At 38.7% G+C, this 21423-nt stretch overlaps 1 long non-coding RNA gene across 1 annotated transcript; it reads left to right on the top strand.

Moving 5' to 3' along the window:
- The first annotated feature begins 230 nt into the window (after positions 1–230).
- LOC107976244 (uncharacterized) lies at positions 231–20878 on the top strand. The gene is made up of 5 exons (XR_010159424.1): positions 231–268; positions 7923–8026; positions 8872–8969; positions 10423–10567; positions 16509–20878. It is a non-coding gene; the product is annotated as an uncharacterized LOC107976244 (long non-coding RNA).
- The last annotated feature ends 545 nt before the right edge of the window (positions 20879–21423 follow it).

Here is a 21423-nt window from a genome sequence, read left to right as displayed (position 1 = left end):
TAATAAATATTGTAGGGTTGAAATATTGTAGGGTTGCAGGGCAGAATTCTTCTTCAGAAGGCAGAAAGCTGGAAATAAATATTTCCTACTCCAATAACACAAGACTGCTGAAGAGCTAAAAATATTTTAACTTTTCTGGAGCCCCTCAGAGGGCTACAGTTTCAAGGCAAACGAGTAGTGTAAACTCTACGGAAAAGCAGGACCCACTAAGGGGATGACGCATGCGCACTGGTTCACCTGAGAAGAACACAGAAGGAAGGGAAGCCAGGTACTGTAACCACATAAGAAGAATTCGTTAACAATGTTTGATGGGTTGCTATAGAAGCAGTGTTTAGAGGAATGGCATGAGAAGTTAGAACCTCTTGAGAGATACACACAAAACGACGTTCACTCACTCATGGGCTGCTCTCCACAGACGAACTCCGAGTGGGTGTAAGAAAGTGTAGGCCGGGCGCGGTGGCTCACGCCTGCAATCCCAGCATTTTGGGAGGCTGACGCGGGCGGATCACGAGGTCAGGAGATCGCGACCATCCGGCCAACATAGTGAAACCACGTCTCTACTAAATATATGAAAATTAGCCGGGCGTGGTGACCGGCACCTGTAGTCCCAGCTACTCAGGAGGCTGAGGCAGGAGAATGGCGTGAACCCGGGAGGCGGAGCTTGCAGTGAGCTGAGATCGCGCCACTGCACTCCAGCCTGCGCAACAGACCGAGACTCCGTCTCAAAATCAGGACAGCCTGTGAGATCAGAGTCACCCTCTCATGGTGTAAGCCTGGAGGAGGGCAGCAGGGACTCCTGTGGGAAAGGTGACCTGTGATTCTTCTCTAAGGACTAGAGGGACCATAAGCCCTGTTGCACAGATGAAGGCCCATTGCAGCTGGGGGAAGTAAAAAAGAAACAAAATAGTTACTCCTGGACACAAAACAGAAAACTGTGTTGTGGTCTCCAATCAGTGTAGATGGGCCAGGAATTTCTGTCCCATACAAAGTCCACCAAATAAGAAAGGCATACTGTAGCTACCATTGAGAACAGATTTGCTGAGATTCATTGAGGGCAGATTCACTAAGAAAACCCTGATAATGAGATGCCAAGGATTGGGGACCTTCCTAAGACAGGACAATAGAAAACTCCTTGCTTTCTAACAGGCCAGCAAGCATCAAGTAAGCAGCAAGATAGGGTACCCCTGGAGAAGGGGCAAGAAAGACAGAGAGAGAGCCAGTCTGACATGTACATACACAGAAAAGCCAAAACTAAGGGTAGTGAAGGAAAATTCTGACTCCATTTATGTGATATTTGGGGAAAAGCAAAACCATAGTTAGAGAAAATAAATCAGCATTAGCCAGGGGCTTCAGATCAAGGGATTGGTTTACTACAGAGTATCCCCGGGGCACATTTTGTGATGATGGGAACATCCTGTATCTTCACTGTTTTCGTGGCTACATGACTGTGTATTTGCTATAACTCATAGTACTGTACATTAAAAAGGGTTATTGTATGAATGTATGTTACATGTTATAATCTATGTTATGTATGTTACACAATATACTTTATACTTATATATGTAAATTATCTCATTAACTCTGACTTTAAAAAATTCTGAGTCAACATAACATTGTTAAATATCTTCAGTCTGGGCACAGCGGCTCATACCTGTAATCCCAGAACTTTCAGAGGCCGAGGTAGGATGATCCCTTGAGCCCAGGAGTTCAAGACCAGACTGGCAATGTGGTGAAACCCCATCTTTTCCAAAAAGACAAAAATTAGTCGAGTGTGGTGGCACCTGCCTGTGGTCACAGCTACTTGGGAGGCTGAGGTGGGAGGATCACTTGAGCCCAGAGAGGTTGAGGCTGCAGTCAGCCATGATCAGAGGAGGAGAAGTTTAAATGTAAATAAGTTCCATATTTCAAAAACTATGATGAAATAATTAGATCGAGACCTCAAAATCGATGGGGATGTTTATCTTACAAATGAAAACCATCATTTGTAAATGTCAGTTGGAACACTGACCTACCTGCCTGGTTCTTTCAATGAAATGAAGTCCTCCTGAAAGAAAAGCACTGGGAGATTTTAATAAACATTAAGAATATCTCATCCCCTGAAGAAGAAATATTAAGGGTAAAGATAATATGCTGATATTAATTCTCTTTAAATTATTTCATCTTTCTAGAGAGAAAGATACTATTTGATAATTATCAATAAATTGCTTTACTCTGCCCATTTCAGGCAGTCTCAGAGAAATAAAATATCTACAAATGAGACACATGATTGTCTGATAAACGATGTAACAATTTATCATTGCTCCTGGTGAAAGTCTAGAGGCGATATTTTTCTAGTTTTATTTACTAGTCTTATCAGTGCATGAATGCTATTTGAAAGCTAATTGTTATTGAGAGACTCTATTTTATTACTTAAGAAAAGCAAACGTAACCTGAGATTTCAGCGTGATATGTTAGTTGTATTTCATTTTATTCCTCGGTACTCAAGTCATCATACTTCTGAACTAGTCCCCCCTAGGGTTTAGTTTACTTAGTATCATTGATCCTCTCTTGCTCCTGCTAATCCATTTACATCTACGGGAATGAAGTGGTTCCAAATTTTGGGCTCCGCATAGCCCTGCACTTAGCTTCCTTATTGAAGTTGCCAGGTAAGCAAAACATGTTAGCTCGAACACCCAAGTAAGACAAATGCTACATTCATCTGGATGTTTCAGACATATACATACTTTTTCGTCTAGTACTGTTCAATAAACCTCAAATACTTGCTCTAGGACCCTTTAACCAAATTTCGTCAATGTGTGCTTAAATGTTTCCAAAGGCATTAGTTGAAATTGCAACCAAATTTGACCTCTGTCATATTGACTATTGGCACTGTTCAGTATAAGCCTATGCACTTGAAAATTGTGGCAGTTTTCTCTCTTCCATTCCAGAGTAGCATTTTTCCATTTTCTTTTTTTTTCACCATTTTTTAAAGACTAGTACAGTGTCTATAATTTAAAAATCTCAGCTGTGTGTCTGCAACTGAGATTTTAAATTATAGAATTTTAGAACTAGAAATCATCAAAAGTTATGGAAATCCAGCATACATGCCTGCAACTGAAGTCTGTTTTTTTTAGTTTAGGCTTTATTAGAATAACATGAGAACTTTAAGGTTTTTTTAATAGTAGTTTTACATGGTCATGCCATTGAAACCTATGCCAGATATGGCCTTGAAAAAATAAGTAAGAAAATCATTTGGAGTGTGTGCATTCAGGTTACAGTTAACTTTTGCAGTGAGTAACACAGGTGTATTGGCTCTGCCTCTAGTGAACAGCAACTAGGGCATATCTAGGGGCCTTAGACCACCTAGAATTCTGTTTGCCCTCTTGCATCACTGAAGGGTAACTATAAATCTTTTGTGCTAAAATTCCTCACAAGAAATATTCATTCTTTCCTAAGCAGAGATATAAATATTCATCCTTCCCTCAGCAGCTATTTTTTAAAAAATGTATTTTCAAATTAAAACTTGTTGTCTTACTAAACACCAAAAGAAGGGAAGAAGCAAAGGAGAGAGGGAGGAAGCAAAGGAGGGAGGGAGGAAGCAAAGGAGGGAGGGAGGAAGCAAAGGAGGGAGGGAGGAAGCAAAGGAGGGAGGGAGGAAGCAAGGGAGGGAGGGAGCAAGCAAAGGAGGGAGGGAGGAAGCAAGGGAGGGAGGGAGCAAGCAAAGGAGGGAGGGAGGAAGCAAGGGAGGGAGGAAGCAAAGGAGGGAGGGAGGAAGCAAAGGAGGGAGGGAGGAAGCAAAGGAGATAGGGAGGGAGGAAGCAAAGGAGGGAGGGAGGGAGGGAGGAAGCAAAGGAGGGAGGGAGGAAGAGAGGGAGACATGGGAGGGAGATATGAGTTGGAAATCCTGGGATGTCACTTTACTAGCTGTATAACTTAATTCATCTTGTTTTTGTGATGAGAAATACCTTTCAGGGTGTTATCCAATGTAAAATAGTAACTGTTATGCAACGTCTTCCTTTTCTAGTCTGTATTTACTTAGATATATGATACTTCCCTTATTCTTTTATTATTATTATTACACTTTAATTTCTGGGACACATGTGCAGAACATGCAGGTTTGTTACATAGGTATGCACGTGCCATGGTGGTTTGCTGCACCTATCAATCCGTCATCTACATTAGGTATTTCTCCTAATACTCTCCCTCCCATAGCCCCCACCCCCTGACAGTCCCCAGTGTATGATGTTCCCCTCCCTGTGTCCATGTGTTCTCATTGTCCAACTCCCACCTATGAGTGAGAACATGCTGTGTTTGGTTTTCTGTTCTTTTGTTCGTTTGCTGAGAATGATGGTTTTCAGCTTCATCCATGTCCCTGCAAAGGACATTTTTAGAATTTTTTTTTGAGAGACAGGCTCTCAGTGTGTCACTCATGCTCGAGTGCAGTGACACAATCATAGTTCACTACAGCCTCCAACTCCTGGGTTCAAGGGATTCTCTTGCCTCAGTCTCCTGAGTAGCTAGTTCTAGAATCACATGCCACCACAATGGTTTATTATTATTATTATTATTATTATTATTATTATTTTGTAGAGAAGGGGTATCACTATGTTGCCCAGGCTAGTCTAGAACCCCGAGCCCCAAGCAATCCTCCCACCTTACTTAGCCTCCCAAAGTGCTGGGATTCCAGGTGTGAGCCACCACACCTACCCTGTTATTTCTTTTTTGTTTTGTTTTGTTTTGAGATGGAGTCTCACTCTGTCACCCAGGCTGGAGTGCAGTGGCGCGATCTTGGCTTACTGCAAGCTCCACCTCCCGGGTTCACGCAATTCTCCTGCCTCAGCCTCCTTAGTAGCTGGGACTACAGGCGCCCACGACCACACCCAGCTAATTTTTTTTCGTATTTTTAGTGGAGATGGGGTTTCACTGTGTTAGCCAGGATGGTCTCGATCTCCTGACCTCATGATCCACCCGTTTCGCCCTCCCAAAGTGCTGGGATTACAGGCGTGAGCCACCGCGCCTGGCCCCTACCCTGTTATTTCTTAAGCAACACTTGGTGGCAACGAGGATAAATGTAGTAGGGAGAGAACAGGAGGACAGAGGGACAGATGGACAAACAAGCCTTCTCACCTTCTAAGACCATTTGTCATAGAGTGGCAGAGCAGAAACCACTGCGGGGAATTTTGGAGGGGAGTGAAAACGCGCTGCACATTTGGTTCAACACATATGGAAGCCTAATGATGACACGGCTCCACGCGAGGAACACACATCCTGTCTTCTTCACTCGATTCTCACAGGGGAAGGCTAGGCTGGCAAAGCTCACGGAATTAAGAAAGAAAGAAAATATACAGGTTCTTTCCCAAACATGGCTACATTTTGTTTTATTTTGCTAAAGAATGCACTGTAATCCATACAAGATTTGCAGTTTTCTCCTCTAAAAAAAACTGTTTGGAAAAAAAAAAAGTAATGCTTCTCAGTAAGTGCTTTAGATGTAAAGGATCATTGCTTATTTATTTTTTCTCTTTTTAAATAAGCATCTGCCCAGCTACTATCATTGAAAAGCTGTTTTCCACCTCAATTCTTTTGAGAACCCCAATTATAAAATATGAAAATAAAATTTAGACTGTTGTGAACTGAAAGCGATGTTGGCTTAGGAAGCACTGTGGGAGTCAGCCACTCTCCTGTGAAATTGATCCCAGCTTCCTGGGAACTGGTAGCCCTTCAATCCTTTTTTTTTTTTTTTTTTTTTTTTTTTTTTTGCTTTTTTGAACCCTAAGTTTTTTTCTTCTGCACCCAAACTCTACCTTCCCTTTTTTGCAACAACTGAGAACACCTTCCCTCATGTGTCACTGTTTCATCTTCTACTGTCAGACTCCAGGTACTTAAACATGAAACTGCTTGTTTAAAAAGTCACAATTACACTTCTTCCCCATCTCCAAATCTTTTTCTCCTCCTGAACTGTGCAGGATTAATCATGTCCAAGTCTTACCTTCCTAAATATTTTCAAATACTTAACAATTCATTTATTATCTGCATTCCCCTTTCAGTATCCAGTCTAGCTTAATAAGTGTAAAAAAAGACAGAGATAAAGTAGAGAAAAGACATCTGAAAGTCATATATCTTCTCCCTCCACCCATGCCACGTGCCAGAAATGTCTTCTCTTCTGAGTCCATTGAGTAAGAATTCTAGCTTCCTACTGAAACTGCCTTTGCAAAATTTTAACTGAAGAAATTATGACAGTGAAAGAAATCAGACCTAACCGACAGCATCTTGCTTCTAACCTTTAAGCTGCCTTGTTCATTCCTGGGCATAGGCTGACACAACTTTGAGAAGGAATTCAGTTCATAGTTTGACTCTGAAAAAAAATTTATGACACCCCTTTCCCGAAAAGTCCCCCTTCTCACCTGGGAACCAGTCTGCCTTTGCAGGACTCACAAATTAGCTACAAGATTAGAAACTACAGTTTAGGGGTCCCACAGCCTCTGGCTGTAAGAATCTGAACATCCCCAAATTGGTCCCGGGGAAAACATCACTACTGTAAAACCTAACATCAGTGCTTGAGATATTTTGCAGTCCCTGCACTCCAGGAATCAGCTGACACTACTCAGACCAGTAGTCTGGCTCAACCAGTTCTGCCATCCCACTCAGGAACAGAACACACCAAGAAAAACTCACTTCAACCCCCTATGATTCCATCTCCAACCTGCCCCATCATCACTCCCTAGTTCCCAAGCCCTTACCTGCCAAATTATCTTTAAAAATTCTGATCCCCCAATGCTTGGGGAGACTGATTTGAGTAATAATAAAATTCCAGTCCCCTGCACAGCTGGCTCTGTGTGAATTACTCTTTCTCCATTGCAATTCTCCTGTCTTGATAAATCGGTTCTGTCTAGGCAGTGGCCAAGGTGAACCCATTGGGTGGTTACACTACAAGACTCTTCCTAATTAGGATTCTTTTGAATACCACCAGCTTCTATCCTATTTCTGTGTCTGTGTATGCATATGTGTGTGAGAGAGAAACGGAGACAGAGACACACAGAGAGAGAGAGCAAAAGGGAAAAAGGCAGGGAGAAGAGAAAGAGAAGAAGAACAGGGGGATGGAAAGAGAGAGAAACATCGAGAGAGGAACAGAGAGAGAGTGAGAGAAGGAATCAGAGAGAGAGAGAGAGAGACACCAAGAGAGAAAGACAGAGACACACAGAGAGAGGGAGAGAGGGACAAAGAAAAGCAAGAGGAGGAGGAGGAGAAGAAAAGAAACAATATGAGGATAAGTGAACCTCACCAATCACACGATTCTCTCACTATGGCCAATAGTTGAAACAAAGTGATGAGAACATAAGGCTCAAGGAGAATACCTTTCTCTTTGCCTCAGTCACTTGCAATTTTAGCCAAAACACTAACGTTACCATGTTCAGCTGCAAGGAGAGAGGTCCCTGAGTGATTAGTTTTATGACAGGATTTACACACATCCTGTAGGCAAAGGGGGATTATGACATTCCAAACAAGAAATAAGGCAGAAAGATTTAGTATTGATACCATGTATCTTTTCTAGCTACAAACTTAATTATCTCTTAGCAGCCAAATTTTATTTTATTTTAGGATGGGTAGATACAGGAAGGGCTAGAAGCACACAAACAAAATTTTCTTCCTTTCTCATCTATAAAACTTCCTAACTAACTCTATCTGGAAAGCTCTATCAGCCATATGCTGATAGAGGTCATGTGTATCTCCTCAGTAATAGCTTTTCTTGCCCTAACAAATGACCTAGAAGAAAGAAAACTGGATTGCTTTACTGCAACATTTAAAATCCCCTGGTTGTTCAATTATGTTGAGCTACAACACTGACAAGCTTATTTTTGTTTTGCCTCTAATATTCATGATACAAACTCCAACAAATGTTACTAAAATAATTTTGTTCTTTAAGAATTAACAATTATTTCCATCAGTCAGCAGGTATTGGATGCTGGTGAATCAATAATGCTACACCTGGGAATTTGGATATTTTGATGAATTTGATTATTGATGAAATGCAACCCTTGCCTTTTAAAAGGTACTATCTACTTATGAATTCATTGTGCTACATTCCAATAACAGGCATGTTCTAGGACTACTAGTATATATATATACACACACACACAGATATATCTATATAAATATATAGAGAGAGATATATATGTATATCTCTCTATATATATCTTAATAGTGTATATATATATATCTTAGTGTATATAATCTTATTATAGCTTATGTATATGAATACATATTAACTATATTAAATATTAAATATATATATTATTAAATAGTATATGTGTGTATACATATATAGTATGTGTATATATACACTAAATATGTGTATATGTGTATACTGTATGTACACACATATGTGTACACAAGTGTAAATATATACTATATATGTGTATATGTGTACACTATACACGCATATATAGTATACATATATACTAGTATATATGTATACAAACATATACTATGTATATACTATATATGTATATATACACCTATATACGTGTGTGTATATATATTATATTATATATTGTATTAGAAAAGCTAATACAATATATATATTTTCTAATACAATATATATACATATGTTGTATATATGTATACCTATATATATACATATATAGGTATACCTATATATGCATATATATACACATATATATGTATACCTATATATGCATATATATTGTATTAGAAAAGCTGCTTTTTTTTTCAGTTTTTCTTATTATTTATATAAGAAGGTGGGAATAAGTCACAGAGCCATTTCCTCTGTTTTTTCCTCTGACCTTTGGAATTATTCTTGAGATACTAAACTATCAGTAAAATGCCAGCAGACAGAGGTGAACTTAGCACTTGTGTGTCCTTTCTTTCTTTCAGTAGTCAAGTACAGTTCTTTCTGAAATTGCAGAAGCCTCTCAAGCATGTAATTTGTGGCTTCCAATGAGTTTGAACTTCATGCTTGAAGTGACACAGAAGTAAGTGATTTAATTCATGCACCTGTATCTGGATTTTTTCCAGACGTAATGAAATGGGTAACTACTTCAGAATTTTCCTAATAAGTATTGAAGCAAGACATCAGAAAGGCACTGATTGGCATATTTGGGCAGGAAAAGCAACAACATGCTTAAGGTTGAGCCGTGACAGGCATCTGGGTTCAGCCCTTGAGACAAAAAGTGAGCATTTCTTACTCCCAAGACCAGGCCCTCTGACTTCAATGATGTACAATTTTCTCATTACAAAAACTATTGTACCCAAAGGAATTCCTGTCAGCTTTCTAATTATTTTCTCAGTTTGAAATAAGACCGTGTCTTTAATAAGAAAGAGGTTTTGTCCTGTGATTGTTTTTGGCGTCAACACAACAGTACAGAGAATGAGCACACAGGGGAAACACCACAAGGACTCACCAGAGGAGAAAGGCATTTGTGATAATAAATGTAAATTCTTCCCCCCAGGTGATTATCAAAATATGAGTATTTGTGTAGCAGTCAATTACCATAGTCGTCAACTATAGAAATTTAATAAGTAAAAACAAATCATTGCCTTAGCGCTCTGTTTTCAATGGTACTATTTCCATAATTACTGTTGATGAGGTTACATAATCCCTGATCCACACGCTTTGTGTTTTAGATCCATGGTCAGTGTATCCATATAACCCAGTGTCCACATAACCTGCAGTCTCCATAGCTGTATTCCACATGGGGACTCGATAAAGGCAGAACAGATAATTGCTCTAACTTTAAATGTTGTTTCTTTTTTCTTTTTCTCTTTTTTTTTTTTTTTTTGAGATAGAGTCTCGCTTTGTTGCCCAGCCTGGAGTGCAGTGGCAGCATCTCGGCTCACTGCAGCCTCTGCCTCCTGGGTTCACACCATTCTGCTGCCTCAGCCACGCGAGTAGCTGGGATTACAGGTGCCCGCCACTATGCCTGGCTAGTTTTTGTATTTTTGGTAGAGACGGGGTTCCACCACATGGGCGAAGCTGGTCTTGAACTCCTGACCTCAAGCGATCCACCTGCCTCAGCCTCCCAAAGTGCTGGGATTACAGGCATGAGCCACCACACCTGGCCAAATGTTGTTTCTTTAGTATGTTTTGTGACCAGTATTTTAACAGCGATCCAAGTGGGCTTAACAAACTGCATTTGCTGGTTTTGCATTCTGGTATAATAAAGATTTTATTTTCTTCATATTTCTTCTCTCAAGCAAAAATTATCAATGGAGTTTAGTAATACTTGAAATGGACCCAAATTGAAAATAAGATGCCAACAAACAGTTGTGTAGAGGTCATGACATCATCATCAAAAATATTTAGTTTAACCTAAGGATTTATTGGGCAAGTGAACACAAAGACAGAAAGCAGAGAGCCCTGGAGAGTCTGGCAGTGGAACAAGAACTCCTACTAGCGTCTTTGTTTCTTTCATTATGTCATTTCAGAAGTCACCGGACTTCAAGACTGCAGTTCCATCCTCAGGGGCAGAAAAAGGTCATTACATGGCTCTATCAAGTGACAGCATATGGCCACAGGGAAATCAGTTGACTGATTTAGAAAATGAAGGCTATAACCTGGTAAATCTCTAAGGTAACTTTCAGTTATGCTTTCACTCAAAGATACACTTGGTATTTGCCATTGTGGCCAGATATTTAACATATTGTTGAGTAAGTTAAAAGGAAATTATACAAAAGATATTTAGGGATATGTTGGCAGAGCTTAGAGAGCTTAGAACAAGACCCAATCTAACCAGGGAAGTAGTCAGGAAAGGCCTCCTTGAGAAACTTGTCATTTAAGTTGAGACTTGAAGGGTTAGTGGGAGGTAGGTAAGGTGAGGGCTGCTAATATTTCAGACAGGGCAACAGACTATGTGAAGGCCTGAAGCTTAAAATGAATATGGCCTTGGGAGATACTGCAAGAAGGTGAGCAAGGTAAGTGTGGACCGTCCTTGAAGGCAATGCTAAGGTTTTCAGTTTTATTTTAAGAGCCACGGGAATCCGTTGAAAGGTCTTAAAGGACAGATATGATCAAATCGATTGTTAAAAAATAACTTCGGATAAAATATGGAGAAAGATTGGAAGAGATTGATAGTAGAACCTGAAAATTACGGGTAATTGCAATGATTTTAAGATTGGCATGACTTAGTTATGGCCTCAGTGTGGGCATAAGGACAAGGTAAACACCAGTTTTTTTGTCATCTAACTGAATGCATGATGGTGATCCTGATGGACCTAGGAAAGACTAAACGATAAGAAGATTGATTGATCGATTATTTGTATGTTTATGGGAGAGGGTAAAAAAAATCAATGTTCAGGTTTAAACATGTTTGCTTAAACATGTTTGTTTAAAACAGGAGAGTCTAGGCAAAAGAAAAATGGATTTGAGACTTCTCAGCATACAAATGGAAATTAAATACAAGGGATTAGAACCCAAGAAAGTACCAACTGAGTGTAGAGAAGGAGAAATGTCAAAGGAGCCTGAAAAATTGCTGAGAGATAGAAAAAAGTTCATATAGGTATGGTGTCAAGGAAGTGAAGAAAAAGATATATTTTTAAAAGCAGTGAGTAGCCAGTAATGCTGAGCCCTGATAACAGATCAAATAATCAAAAAACGCCCCTTGCATAGCAACATGAAGAACAGGGTGACTTAGGCTAGAAGAGTTTCTATGCAACAGCACTGCCCAATAGAACATTTTCAGATGACAGATGTTTTATATTTGCACTATTCAATATGATAGCCACATGTGGCTATTGAGCACTTGAAATGTGGCTAGCAATGCTAAAAAACTTAATTTTAAATTTTACTTAGTTAATATAAATTGCACATGTCACTAGTAGCTGTATATTGGAGATCACAGATGGATTATGGGGAAAATGTCAGATTTCAGGAGACTGAAGAGTGAAACTGATCATTATAGATAACTTTTTCATGAAGTTGCTTCTAAAGTAGACTGGTGAAATGATTAGAACCCTGTAGGGAATATGAGGTTCAGAAAGGGTGAAGTTAGATCTATTGATTGACTGATTGATTGGAGATGGAGTCTAGGTCTGTCGCCCAGGCTGGAGTGCAGTGGCGCAATCTCGGCTCACTGCCACCTCTGCCTCCTGGGTTCAAGTGATTCTCCTGCCGCAGCCTCCCAAGTAGCCGGGACTACAGGCACAAGCCACCACACCCAGTTTGTTTGTTTGTTTGTTTGTTGTATTTTTAGTAGAAACAAGGTTTCGCCATGTTGGCTAGGCAGGTCTCAAACTCATGATCTCAAGTAATCCACCCGCCTTGGCCTCCAAAATTGCTGAGATTACAGGTGTGAACCACAGCGCCTAGCCTAGATCAACTTTAGAATGTTCAAATGACAAGGAGCCAGGGGGAGGGAGAATTTGAGACACAGCATAGTGGGAAGGTCTAAGGGACTGATTTTATGTAAAATGAGAACAGCTGTTTGATTATCCTCAAATGAGAAAACAAACATGAATCAGTAGAGGTCAGTTCATAGATTTGGTGACAGCAATTAGAACAATTGCTATTTAGAGTCTTCCATTTACTTTGCATAGTACGAAGAAAGGTCATCTTCTGAGAGAGTGGAGGAAGGTGATGGAGCCAAGGGAGAATGTTCTGTCTGCCTAGCTGGCTCACCTGAGTTCCCCCAGGCTGGCTCACACATTTGCCCCACAGGTATCTGACTGGAAAGCATGCTGTAAAGAGCAATGAAAGACCTGTCTGCCTACAAAGATCCCCCTGAGGGACCTTGATCTCCCCTGTATTTCCTGCCATTTGAGTCAATCCCTGTGATCCTTTTGAGAAAACATTTATTTCAGTTAGGGTAAGACATGAAATGAAGGACAAGCATTTATTTGCCTCACATTAAGAACAATTACTTTATCTAATAAACCAACAGATATTGCCACAAAATACCAACCAGGGAAGAAGAAAGAAAAGTTTCTGGTCTTGCAGGCTTCTGGAACCCACCAAGTTCTAGGCACGTGGCTGGTCAGGACACAACCCGGATCTTGAAAAGCATAAACTAGAATACTTCCAAAAGAGACAGACAGAAAAAGTACTGATGCTAAAACTTGGCTCATCTTTCTTGAGATGGAGTCTTGCTCTGTTGCCCAGGCTGGAGTGCAGTAGCGCGAGCTCGGCTCACTGCAAGCTCCGCCTCCCTGGTTCACGCGATTCTCCTGCCTCAGCCTCCCGAGTAGCTGGGACTGCAGGCACCCGCCACCACGCCTGACTAATTTTTTGGTAGTAGACACAGGATTCCACTGTGTTAGCCAGGATGGTCTCGATCTCCTGACCTCGTGATCCACCCGCCTCGGCCTCCCAATGTGCTGGGGTTACAGGCGTGAGCCACCGCACCCGGCCCATAACTATTCTTAAAGATAATCTTACGTTACATGTGGCACATTCTACCTATCCATTATCTACTCTTCTTAAAGCTCCTTCCATGGTGACAGTCGTTGTGGAACTAAATTCACAGATAACAGATGTGGCAGGGTTGGGAGGAAATTACATAGAGCTGTTGAAGTGGCTTATAACAGCTGCCATGGAAGAATATCAAACTGATGCAATAAACTTTTACTATGGTTAAATGCAAGGGTAAAGACCAACAGTGCAAAAGGAGTATGAAATGTGACTCCAGTAAAAAGCCCAGGTGGGAAGAGTGAGGGCAACACAAGGACTTAAAGGACAGATTCTGAAAACCTTGTAAACAGGAGCTACAATTCAAGTTGAAATGTCACAAGAAGGGCAGAAGAGGGGTAAGCCCAGAACCCCAACAGGATCCTACTCTATAGTTCAACTCAATTCCAGTTGCCATTTACTGGCACTCACTCACAGCATGGCACAATCCTTCTCATAGTTCCAAAGGGAACTATGGCACCAGGAAAAGGAAAAGACCAGTGAACAACCAGGATAAAGAAAAGTTAATACCCATGCTGTTCAAGTGCAATAAGCACATGTAACTTTCCTTTGGACCTAGAATTAACAATTGCAAATTGAAATGTGAAAACAGCACTTAGCCCCCACAAACTCAAGCAATAAAATGTAATGCTAATAAAACATTATTTTAATTTCTATTTAGTTAAGATTTTATAAGGAGGTAGTTAGAATTTTTATCAGATTATCCTGGTTCAAGAATGTAGTTAAAATTATTTAACAGAATTAACCGAAGCTTAGTGCAAGCTTCCCCTTCACTTTACAACTGCCCTGGCTCTAATTTTTCTTTCCTTTTTTTTTTTTTTTTTTTTTGGTAATTTGTTATTTATTCCAGAAATTTAAGACAGTTGCACCCTAAAGCTTTGCTTTGAAAAAATCATCACTGAAGATTAGTAACAAACCCATGCACTACACATTCTAGAAGATTAAAAGAAAAAAAAGAGATACTTTCCTCTTATACTCACTGAAAACCAAAATATTCATGTCCACTACCAACGGCCATGATATATGTTTTCAAGCATACTCCTAAAGAGTAAGCCACAAAACTGTTTATTGTTTTTTGTCTTTTTAAGTTATATGTTTTCAACCTGATCAATGATGATAAGCATGCTAATAAAATCTAGTCTGAAGAAATATGGTAATAAATTTGTAAACTTCATTGTCAATAAGTTTGTAACTCAACGGCTTCAGCTCAGCTTCTATAGGTCACAATCCTACAGGCCCATGAAAAAAGTTTTCTCTTTAAGAACTTTGCTGAGTATGACATTTTGAGCTCAGGGCAAAACTGGTGCACAAGTAATCATGTTAATTTGATATGGTTACGTAGGCAACATTTATAATGTCTATGAAGCCTTCATTGAGAAGAAATGCCTTCACTAATCATAAACATTTATGGAACCATGTCCACAATTAATTTTTGTACTTAATTATAAACTATTACTATTTGTAAATTTCTTTATAAATACCACAATACCACATTCGCAGTGCTCTTGTTCCATAATATTTCTCAGTTGGTGATTCTGGCAAATTATCTCAAAGACTTCCCAGGAAAATTCCTGCTTTACTACATCACTAATATTTAATGCATAAATGTTTCTTTCACTCTATGGAAATCCTCTCCTTCTATAATGATTTGCCTATATATGACATTACCTCAATGTAATGGTCTACAAATCTGTTACTTACTTGCAGCGTTACAAAACTTAGCTAACAGAAGTATTGCATGGAACATACTTATAGTGGAAATTTATTGCTTATCTAAAATTTAAGTTAAAATAGGCATCCTGTATTTTGTCTGTCAACCCTAATTATTTTTTTATGAATACTGTGCATAGACTTTCATCTTATGAGTTCTTAGTGGTTTTTGTCTAACAGATTACCAACGTATAAACTCTTGCGCCCTTAACTTTTAGGAACTACCCCTAAAAGAGTTATGCCAGACAGATTTTATATATAGAAATCTAAGCAGAAATATCCCTCTATTCTTCAAGTGGGACACATCACATCGTTTCCTCTAACTTCTCTCTTGAAGAAACTTCTGTTTCTCAAAGATTTGATGGCTTACATTTCCCCCATTTTTAACAGGAAAATCACGTATTTCCCCAACACCTATGATGGTATCCTTGAAGATTCCTTATTAAGCTGTCACTCAAATATCTTAAGGACATTAGATTTATATAATTCTACACATCATTTTTTTCAGACTACGTTTGAGATCATTCAGTCATTTTCTATTCTCCCGGAGTAGGTGGGACAGAATAATCTATGAATGTATCTACCAAAAAGAGAAAAATAGAGAGAGAAAGGGAAAGAAACAATGTAAAATCAACTCTCATAGCCTTAACTTTTCAGAGCATATTTGAAAATATAGCAATAAGGGGGCAAAAGCATGTGAACAAGTGTGGCTGACTATATTAGTCTATTCTCACACTGCTATGAAGAACTGCCAGAGACTGGGTAATTTATAAAGCAAAGAGGTTTAATAGATTCACAGTTCTGCATTGCTGGGGAGGCCTCAGGAAACTTACAATCATGGCGGAAGGCACCACTCCACAGGTTGGCAGGAGAGAGAATGAGTGCCAGCAGGGGAAATGCCAGATGCTTATAAAACTATCAGATCTCGTGAGAACTCACTATCAGGAGAACAGCATGGGGGAAACCACCCCCATAATTCAATTACCTCCCAGTGGATGTCTCCACACATGCTGATTATGGGAATTACAATTCAAGATGAGATTTGCATGGGAACACAGCCAAGCCATGTCACTGACCTAGTAATAATTTACGTAACTGTACTTAAGCAGTGAATCTTATTGGCTATATATTCATTGGTACATAACATATATATCCATATAATATCATATATAGCCAGAGCTGCAGTGTGTGTGTGTGTGTGTGTGTGTGTGTGTACGTGTGTACTTATCAAACCTGCCTGTGGTATATAAATGCTGCCCAAAGAGGCTGTATAAATGAATAAATGCAAACACACATACATGCATACATACATAGCATCTTTAAAATCTCTAAAACAATTATTTGTGCCATGCAATTTAACAATTATTTATACATTATTAATACTTTGTAAATTGGTTTATAGAAGTCAGTTTGAATCCTTCACTTCAAACTAGTTTGACATTGCAAGAATCACAAGAAAGAATGAGACCACTAAGACCATCAAGCTGAAGGCAAGAGCAACAAAATCAGGAACCAGCTAGGGATTGGACAGCAAAACACACTTGGCAAGGTAGGAAAATCAGCTTCATGTGATATGTGTCAATCCTGGCAGTAAGATCCATATACAAGAATAATGGAAAAGTACTTACTTAATGCACATAGTCGTGAGAAGTAGATTGAAAGTTCATGGACAAATGTGACATAAAGACCAGCCAGAACTACAAAATAAGGCAGTGCTACTATTGGAAAGTAATTGAGAGACACTGACTCATATGAATGGTCATTAGTCATCATGGAGAAAATTAGAAGGTCTAGTGTCCTGCTTCTGGGCACATTTTCATCAGTTTTAAAGACACACTCTTTGCACACAATTTAGTTCTTTAGATTCCACCACATCCAACATGTTAGTGCATTAAGTAAATGTTGGCTATAGATAGATTAATGTTCATGTTTGGATTCTCACTATATGCTACTTCTGTTTTCAGTGAGTTCTGCAATTTATATTGCAACAATAACTCACATGGCAACTTTAATGTATTACCTTTGGGTGTTTTCTGCAATATAAAGTCTTGCTCAAAAATAAGTAGATAAAAATATATAAATCAAGCACATATCCATCCCTAAAAATAATTACATATAACACATTTTCTTGTCTAGTTTAATGTATCTCTACATGTTGCCATGGTAATTGCTGACATTAAATGGGGGAAAATACAATCCTTTATAATATGTTAAGATGCTCGATGAAAATATGTGTTTTACCTAGGCACAATTAATGTGCATTAAGTAGTTCAGCTGTGTCACAGATCTAGGAAAAAAAGATGACGTACATAAATATTCAACAAAACTGAGATAAACATTGAGGTGATGCTGTCCAGCCTGGAATGTACTTCAGTTTGACAATGATTTTCTTGCTGTTTCTAGTTTGTCAGTTTTTAATTATTGGTTTCATTTCAAACTATAAAAATCTTGAAATCAGAAGAACTTTGAGGCACTAAGAATTGGTTATTTGACATCCAGATGAAACTTGTCTTAATTTGGCAGCAGAATGCCATCAACTGCATAATAAATGATGATGGCCCCCACACATCCCATAGAGCACTAACTGTTATAAGAGGAAGCATCTGCTCACTTTAGCCATTAGGAAAGTTTTGGAGCTTTTCCATGTACCTATTTATATTATTTAGCTATGTTTGTAAATATATTTATACTCCCTGATGGGACCAGTTTGGTTACATGGACCATTTGGGAGGTAAAGAAAGTTTAAACTGATCGTAAAAGTTTCCTTCCAGATAAAGGGATATGTCACTCTTTATAAGAGCCAGAGATTGAATAATTTTGGATTCTAACCCATAATAATCAAATCACACTGTCATTTTCTATTTGATAACAGTGCTGTTTAATAGTGTTGTGGTAAAAATCAAAGTTTAAGGTCAGGGCAGAAATGGTGATCAATGACATGGTACAGGAAAAATAATCCTTGGAGAATGAATACAAATAATGCTACTGACCATTATGTAGAGCTCACCACATGTAAGATACTGAGCTTTCTACTTCACAGAAGTGAGTTTACTTAAACTTCAAAACAATCCACAAAATGGGTATTGAGAGCGTTATTGTGCATGTGGGAAAAGTGAGTTTTAAAGATATTAGCTGGGTGGCTTTCTGTCATATGCTGGTAAGTAGTAAAGCCCAGACCAAACCCAGGGTAGAGACTCCATAAGCCAGTATTTTTGAGCATCTATTGGTTGCCATATCATCACATTGGCTGTGGATCATGTGGCTGTGTTATCACTTCATTTTATTTCTTTTCTCCACTTTACCCAGTATGCCAATTTTCACAAGCAACCTAAAAAGTGTTCAAAGACGAAGTCATTTCATCCTCTTCTGGATGGAATGAGGAAACTAGAAGGATCCATTTGTCATTCATACAGTTTTTCTCTAAAACCACTTGTGATGCTGGGTAATAGTCCCCAGATGGAAGTCATTAAAGTTTAATTTGTATGCATATGTGACATCTTGCTTTTCAAAATCTTTTTGACTTTACTCTATTACTGAAACTAATTGATATGTATGAAAGATAACTAATTAAAATGAGTATAAAGCAGTTTTCTCCAATATAAAGCATGCTATAAAATGCTAATAGAACTATAAAAATATATGCAAAAATCTGTCAATTATAAAATTAACTTCAGATGGGGAAACAAATATCATTTATCCTTTACAATGTCCAAATAAATGACTTATTTGGCATCTAAAATTCCTTTTTGTTTAACGTTAATAAAATCTCAAGAATAATAATTGTCTTTCTTTTTATAATGCTAACCAGAATAAAATTTTGAAAATGATCATAGTAGTTCTAAATCAAATTTCTAAAAAAAAAGTGTAAATAGCTAGTGGCTGCGAACATATCTTTCTTATGATTAAATAAATTTAAATCGCTGCCTGGCAAATCGTTATCAGAAAGAAAGTTTGTTTCTTGCCCTCATGAGCAACTTATGGTTGGATGATGGGTACAAAAGGATGCTGTGTGGAGGAGCTACCCCTTTACCAGTGGAAGCAGCTACAGTGAGTAAACCTGGGCAGGACTGATGCTGTCAGATGTCCTTGGCTATAAAGAATCAGGGGAGGTAGGCTGAGGGAGGCCACACTCATAACTGGGAAGACACAAAGGCTCTTCTCATATTCATTGGGTAGACACAAAAGAATAAAGAAATTGTTTGCTTTGTTTCTGTACATCCCTTGAAGGAAAGATTAGAAAAGGCAGCCCTCAAAGGTAACAGTGTTTTAAACATACTTAAATTGAACTATTCACTGTATTTCTAAATGTCCTCATAATTTTATTATATTTTAAAATTGGGGTCATATTTCAAATACATGTTCATCTAGGTAGAATTCATTTATTTACTAATTGTATTCATTCTTCCAAAAAAAATCTATTGAATGTATACAATATGTCAAACAAATAATATTACCCTTTGACGACAAACTAGCCTCTTTATGGTACCTGCTGTCATGGAGTTCACCATCAAATGGGGAACACAGGTATTTTACATATAATTACACGTGTTCCTTGACTTACAATGGGGTTAGGTCCCAATAAACCCTTCATAAGTTGAAAATATTGTAAGTTGAAAATACATTTAATACACCTAACCTATGAAAAAATTATAGCTTAGCCTAATGACCTTAAACATGTTCAGAGCACTTATATTAAACTATAGTTAGGCAAAATCATCTGGCACCATAGTCCACTGTAGAGTACTGGTGGTTCACACTCATGATTGTATGGCTGACTGTGGGCTGAGGCTCAGTGCCACTGTCCAGCATACTGAGAGAGTATCATACCCCATGTCGTTAACCTGAGTAAAGATCAAAATTCAAAATTGGAAGTATGGTTTCAACCAAATGTGTATTGTTTTTGCACCATGGTAAAGTGAAAAACTTGTAAGTCAAACCACCATAAATTGAGGACCATCTGTACCTAATAATTTGAATTTAATTTTGATGACTTCAAGAACAGGGTGCAGCACAATTCTAAAATGGAAACCCTGACCAGTCCTGAAAATCACCATTCATTAATTGCAATGCAAAATTCAGATGGAAGGAAGGCTGTTGTATCCTGCAGGATGGGGGCAGCCGGAGGAGAATTTAAGAAAGGAAAATTTTTAAGTGACCCTAAAGACGTAGGAGAATTAAGTGTGACAACAGGTTCTTCTAGCTTCATTGTTCACCATGTAAAAATTTCTAGCTAGAAAAAAATAAGATCTGATAAAAAAATTTTTATTCATATCTATTAGGAAAACAGGATAAACTAACACTGTTGGGGAAGAGTAACTCTTTTTTGTTTGTGTGTTTTGAGACGGAGTCTCACTCTGTCATCCAGGCTAGAGTGCAGAGGTACGATATTGGCTCACTGCAACCCTCACCTCTGGGGTTCACGCCATTCTCCTGCCTCAGCCTCCTAGGTAGCTGGGACTACAGAGGCACACCACCACGCCTGGCTAATTTTTTTTTTTTTTTATTTTTAGTAGAGACGGAGTTTCACGATGTTAGCCAGGATTGTCTCGATCTCCCAACCTCATAATCCGCCCCCCTCGGCCTTCCAAAGTGCTGGGATTACAGCCGTGAACCACCATGCCCAGACAGAATAACGTATTTGTTCTAGCTCTGGGATTATGGGTCCCTAGATTTTCTTTGAGAAAGGGCTACACATTTTTCTATAGCTTCTCAACACTTCTGACGAGCATATTGTGGCAAACTATGACAGTAATGTTCAAGAGACAATGGGACAGAAAAAAAGAAAACTTTTTTTTAGTAGAACCTGATCAGGAACATCAGAGCCAGTAATGACTGTGCTTCCCTCTTCACTGAGAAGGCCAGGAAATCAGGAGAAGGATGTGGCTCAAACAGAGGCATCCTGAGGTAATTATCACAGCGTTTTAAAATATGGTGCCTGCATCTACAAGCTACCAACTGAAATTCTTCCGGAGAGAATTTTATTAATATTGAGATCAGCAGCCAGGTTTCTTTAATATTACTATGTAAAATCACAATACCCATTTGGTTTTCATATACTGATTAAATCTGGGATTATGCCATGAAATTCTAAATCCTGAAATTACTTCCTCAAAATGGCTGGTTTCCTATTTTATGAGCACATAGACATTATGCATTTACGGTAAGCCCAAACAGTGCTAAATAATCTTCACCAACTTTTTGTTGGGAACTAGTGAATTGGGACAACTGGGAGACCTGGGATATATGAACATATAAATATTTCAAAGATAAAAGTTCAGTGTCATCTAGCTATCCTTGTGATCCTTTAGCATAATGAC

The sequence above is a fragment of the Pan troglodytes genome, chromosome 7, assembly GCF_028858775.2.
Source record: "Pan troglodytes isolate AG18354 chromosome 7, NHGRI_mPanTro3-v2.0_pri, whole genome shotgun sequence".
Classification (NCBI taxonomy): domain Eukaryota; kingdom Metazoa; phylum Chordata; class Mammalia; order Primates; family Hominidae; genus Pan; species Pan troglodytes.
The sequence above is the reverse complement of the archived record's forward strand: the minus strand, read 5'-3'. Positions and strand labels throughout refer to the sequence as shown.